At 48.4% G+C, this 5,733-nt stretch overlaps 1 pseudogene; it reads right to left on the reverse strand.

Moving 5' to 3' along the window:
• Window positions 1-1,562: 1,562 nt before the first annotated feature.
• LOC102816269 overlaps window positions 1,563-5,733 on the reverse strand; it is a 6,166-nt pseudogene continuing 1,995 nt past the window's right edge.

Consider the following 5,733-nt stretch of genomic DNA (forward strand, 5'->3'; position numbering starts at 1 on the left):
AGGACAGGCACTCTAATACATCTTTTATAAGGATTGCCACATTTAATCCTCACACTGTCATGAGTGAGGGGCAGTCAGGACCAATGTCTCCAGTGCATGACAGGAGTGAACTCTGTTCCTTGTGTGGTATTCGTTAATTCAGGGGAGATAGTGAGCTATTAGAAAGAACAACTTTTGGCCTGAAGGATTCCTTCTATTCCAGTGTGCATCATTTTGGTGTTTTCTAAGATTTTTGTTAAAATTCTACTTTTTACTAGGCATTCAAGATTCTATTTTCAAAGAATGTTGTTGTTGTTGAGTGCTGTTGAGTTGGTTCAGACCCATAGAGACCCTGTACAGAGTTTCCAAGGCTGTACATCTTTACGGGAGCAGAAAGCCTCCTCTTTCTCCCGTGGAGCAGCTGGTAGTTTCAAACTGCTGACCTTGTGGTTCGCAGCCCGATTCCTAACCACTACACTACCAGAGCTCCCCATTCAAAGAACGGAGTTTAACATATCACAATTTCTATAAAAACAGTTCCTTGTAGCTCTTTCTAAGAGTTCCTGGATAGTGCAAATGGTTAATGTGCTTAGCTGCTGTCTCAGGCTGGGTATTCTAGAGGAGAAAAACCAGTGAAACATATATATGTATGTTGTTGTTGCTGTTAAGTGTCGTTGAGTTGGTTCTAACTCTTAGCAACCTGAGGAATAGCTGGTAGGTTTGAACTGCTGACCTTGTGGTTCACAGTCCATTGCTGATCCTATAGTGCCACATCAGGAGTTGTTAAGTTGTTTTTAGGTGCTGTTGAATTGGTACTGACTGATTTATTTATTAAATTTTTTTTTCATGCTCTCAGAACTTTATTAGGTGGAGTTTGGGCAAAAGAGAAAACCGCTGAAACAGTTGTACAGCTAGTTCGGGACACCTGGGGTAGAGGAGCCTTTGGGTGGAGATGCGCTCTCACAGAAGTGGAATCCTATCTCTGAATTTTCTTTGTAAAAGGGGGAGCTGCCTGGTCAGCCAGAGGCAGGCAAGTCTCTAGGGACAAGACCTGACCAGAAGCAGAAACCCCTGCTCTGTGTGAAGAGAAGCCCAATTTTATGGGGGTGGGAGGTGTTAGGGGGTTCAGCTAGTCCCAGGTCAGATGACAAGTTTCTCAAAAAAAAAAAAAAAAAAAGATAATGACACAAGGGAATGCCTCAAATAATGTTTACAATGGAGCAAGACAAATTGTGATTCTTCATTGCTACCTGACCTCAACCGCCTTGGAACCAGCCTTTCCAAAGACTGCTTCTAGCAGGTGGGTGGGCAGGGGCTCTATGCACACGGCCTAGGGTAGAGGGGAGGGGGCTTGCTTTGCTACAGCTGGAAGAGGGTCACCCTCACGACCCTAAGACAGCTATTCCATTTATAAATACATACATAAATACATTACATACAACAGCGAGGCTGGGGGGGCAGGCTGCCCAGAGGCTCTGCTGACACAGTTAACACGTCTCAGAAATTCTAGAAAATGGGTGCCAGGCTCCATGTGTTCTCTCTGCCTGGGGTAAGCCCCACTCCAGCCCACCCCTCTTCAAGGTTCAGTTTGTCCACTATGGAGAGTTGCCATACGTGGGCTTCGAGCTTTGGTACTTGGGCTGCAGGGAGTTAGGTTGGCTGCGTTGACCAGAGCCACTCAGGGAATCCTGTGGAAGGTGGTGGTGTAGCAGCTGAGAGTGGGGCTGCTGGTGGGCAGGTAAGATGTGCAGGAAGGTGGGGAGGCACATAGCCAGGGGGCCAGAGGCCCAGTGTAGCCCGAAGCCGAGGGCAGGCTGAATGGTGGAAGGGTCCCTGTATGAAAAATCCCTGCTTATCAAAAGACTGAGTGAGTCTTGTAGACGGAACCAGTCATATACGGTAGACCAGTGGTGTTTGAAGACACTGATGGTCCTTTGCCAGGCCCCGAACCTGTAGACTTGTTTTGTGTTTGTGATAATCCACTATAGCCGCCTTTGGTGTAGTCTCCAGCTGCTGTCCCCTGGGTCAGCTCATCATAACCAGTGCTGTAGCTGTGCTGGCCATAGCCACTGACCTTCTGGAAAGGTGTGCTGGGGTGCTGAGGTTCACACTGAACTGCTTGGCTGAGGCTGGAGGGACAAACATGGCGGGTTCCTACTGGAAGGCACTGGGCACGTCTGTGGAGTACGGGAGGCTAGTGTAGCTGTAGCCCGGTGGCAATGCGGGATTCAGAAGAGCTGCTGGGCTGTGTGGTGGCTGGCTCTGCTGTGGTGGAGCTAGTGTGATGGAGGGGGCAGGGGATGCAGAGTCACCTCGGCCAAATTTGGTGACATCACTGGAATAGAGATTATTCGCTGGGCTCCCATCTCAGTTGGTAAGGGCTGTGGGCATAGCAAAAGGAATTCTACAGTAACCCACTGGCAGCTGGGAGTGCAACACCTGGAGCTTCTCGTAGCCATAAACCAGGTCCTGCCAGGTGCCAGCCCCTGAGGCCTGGGGTGCTGGGGCCGGCCAGGAGCTCCACCGTGCGCTCACCGGGTAGGCGGGAAGCAGTCTTTTTGGACCCACGAGGTACTGGTTGTGTAGCAGCGGAGGCACCCCCTGTGGCAGGTGACCAAGGGTACGCCCTGATATTGCTGCTGGCTACACTCAAGGTGGTCCCACCCAGGCAGAGGCTGTTCACTGGGTTCATGCTATTGGGGAGGCTGACCCCTGAGGACGTGGCACTCGAAGCAGAGGTTGCTGCTGTTGAGAAGGTGGCTGAAGACTGGAGAAGTAGGGTGTTCTCTACATTGGCATGTGTGTGATGTGTTCCAGGAAGAGGGCTGCGTGCGCAGAGGAGAGACTGCTCTGACGGCTGGAGAGGGAACCCCTAAGCTGAGATAAGGAGGGCAAAGCGGCAGTGTGCTGGGATGTGCAGGAGGTGGTGCTGGCCAGGAAGGCCACAGATGGAAGGGCAGAGGGAGTGTCTGTTGTCTTTGGAGCTGGAACCGATGAAGTAGCATCTAGCGTCTGTTGACTTCGACCACCACCATGTCCATTCATGATGGCTTCCGGAGCTGACTCTGATGGACTCATGGAGCTTTGGTATGGGATCCTGCTGTGCCCAGAACTCTGGTCATAGGAGGAAGATGCTGTTATTGGACTAGAGGAGCTCAGGGATGAGCTGGTCAGACTGGAGGAGATAATGACTGAAGTTGTATATAGGTGGAATCCTGCACTGCACTGATCATTGGTAAAGAAATCTTCAAAGGATCACTTAAAGACTTTAAATGCAAGCTGATAGGAAGCTGATTGCTATTTTTACTGCTTGGAGACAGAGAGTTCTGATCCAAATTCCAGGGCACCAAACTAAACATTCCATCCTGTGATGTCTGCTGACCCCTGTATTTCCACTGTAGATGCTGAGATCTTAGAAGCAGGAGGTATCTGCCGCTTGGGAAGTTTGATGTGTTTGGAAGTTAGATGTGTTGGTGGGCAGACACATCAATATATTCAACAGTTCTGCTGGGAAGCTGCAGAAGTTTGTTCACAGGGAGGTACCGTCTCTGGCTGTGGATTCTCAGAGTTTAACCTGGGATGGGAAGGACTCCAAACCAGGCGGAGGAACAGAGACTGTCTGGGTTTGGTGCTGCTGTTGCTGGCTCATCTAGCTAAGAACTGGAGATGGCTCAGGCTGAGATTTAAAGTCAAAATGACTGAAGATTGACGCCTGGGATGCCGTGGGCTTTAGTTCCTAAGACTAAGTGGTTGTTGGGGAACTTGTGCTATTCTTCTGTGAACTCTTGGTAGTGAACTGACTCAAGCTTGGAGCTTTCAACTGGTCCAAAATCTGGGAGCTGGTGATGTGGGCCATTAAAAAAAAAAAAAAAGTTGAATTATGTGATAGTTTACATGGGAGAACATTAATTTTACATTCATCCTATCGTATATCGTTTCATTGCCATGGTTACAATCCCCTCCATGCATCATCAACCAACCAAAGGGTATACACTACAAGCCTGCCCCCCGGCCGTCAGCACACAGCCCCTCTCCCTCTCTGGGTCTAAAGTCCCCAGCTGCTCCATCTCTCCAAGTCATCATCTCTGCCTCCATCTCAGGCATCACTGCTTCTCTGGGTAGGGTCCTGCTCTCCGCTCTTCTCCCTTGATCGGCCAAGGGACTTTTGCTCCTAGACTGAGAAGTTAATCACTCCCCTCCTTGCTACAAAATGTATACCTTTACATTTCCAACCCTTACAATCAGTCCTGATAACAATTATTCACTATTGTATCACAAGAGACCTATCCTCATTTCCTTTCATTAGTCCCGCCTAGACAGATTGGATACTACTCAGTGGAGATTCTGTCTTCCTTCATGCCCTCTGGATCTAGGTTACCTCTTGAAAGCTTGTAAGCCAGTCACTTCTTGCCTTTGTAGCCCTCCATTTTGGGTAGCCAATGTCCAAGTTGCCCATCCCTGTCTACTCTGTGTATGGAGGTGGTGGGAGTGATCCTTGCTGTAAAGATTTGTTTCCTCTTTTGAGCTACTACATCCATAGGTGTAGGTCAAGTTCATCAAATTGTATCAGATTACTCTTTTTTTCCTCTTCTTTCTGCTTCTAGTTGAGCTCTGATCACCCAGTCATTGAAGCCAGGTCAAGTGAGTATTATCTGCAAGTGTGGGTGTTCTTGTGCATATGTCCTCTCTTCTTATCAGCTGGATGCTTCAGTCTCCACTCTAGTCCTCTGTGGCTATGTCACTGACTCTGGGCCCAAAAATCCCCAGGACTTGCCACACTGTTGGCCAACTAGGTCTCCACCTGGGTTCACAGGAGTCTATTGAATGTTGTAGGGCTTAGCTTGCAGCTTCATTGTTGTTTTTCCCTCACTTCCCCTTATTGGTGATGAATGTGGTCACCAATCAGAGCATTTATTACCATTGAGTCTTAGTCTTGGAAGGGGGTTTGCACTGAGGGGACCCAACCACTTGCCTTGATGTCTCCTGGGCAAACAACTTGCTTGTTCTTGTAGTAACAGTCAGTCTGCCTATATTGTTTTGTATTTTTCCTGTCGGTCTTTCTTTCAAGAAGTATCTTCTGTTCTTCTAGCCACTCCAGGCTGGTCTGCTCATCCTTTCAAGTGGAAATTTCCCATCTCTGAAGATCTGGATGTGGTTCAGGCTTCCACCTATAGTCTTATATAATGCAGAGGCTCTGTAGGAAGCCTCCTTCAGTGGACACTTCGTAGCCCCATTTTAGGTATTCCAATCAGTTATAGGCAGAAGACGGACTTACAAGCTTTCTATGGTGATGTTTCTGGCTGTTCCTTTCTCTCCTCCTCCAGTGTCTATTTTATAATATAATGCAAGGAAAACCAAGATTCAAAAGACAGCTAAGCATCTTAACATTATTCCCCCCTTTTCCCCATTCCAACCATGTCATGTCTCAATCTCTGTATCCCAGAGCCCTGTTGTTCCAATGCATACATCATTATTTACCTCTGTCTCACTTAGCCCATTCAAACCTGCCTAATTGTTCTCCCATCTGCTTTGTTCTTCCATTCCCCTCTCCCTTTTTGTATATTGCCCCCCTTCCCAGCACCCAAACTATCCTGTGTCTATTCCCTGCCCTGTGCTCCACCTTCCCCTCCCTCCCCTCAGCCCTACCCCACATCCCAGCAACCAGCAAAACTCCACCCCCCTTTAGTATGGGTTCTTTTTCTTAGTCTTTTACAGTAGTGGTCCTATGCAGTATTTCTCCTTTTGTGGCTGACT

Source organism: Chrysochloris asiatica, unplaced genomic scaffold, assembly GCF_000296735.1.
Source record: "Chrysochloris asiatica unplaced genomic scaffold, ChrAsi1.0 scaffold00157, whole genome shotgun sequence".
Classification (NCBI taxonomy): domain Eukaryota; kingdom Metazoa; phylum Chordata; class Mammalia; order Afrosoricida; family Chrysochloridae; genus Chrysochloris; species Chrysochloris asiatica.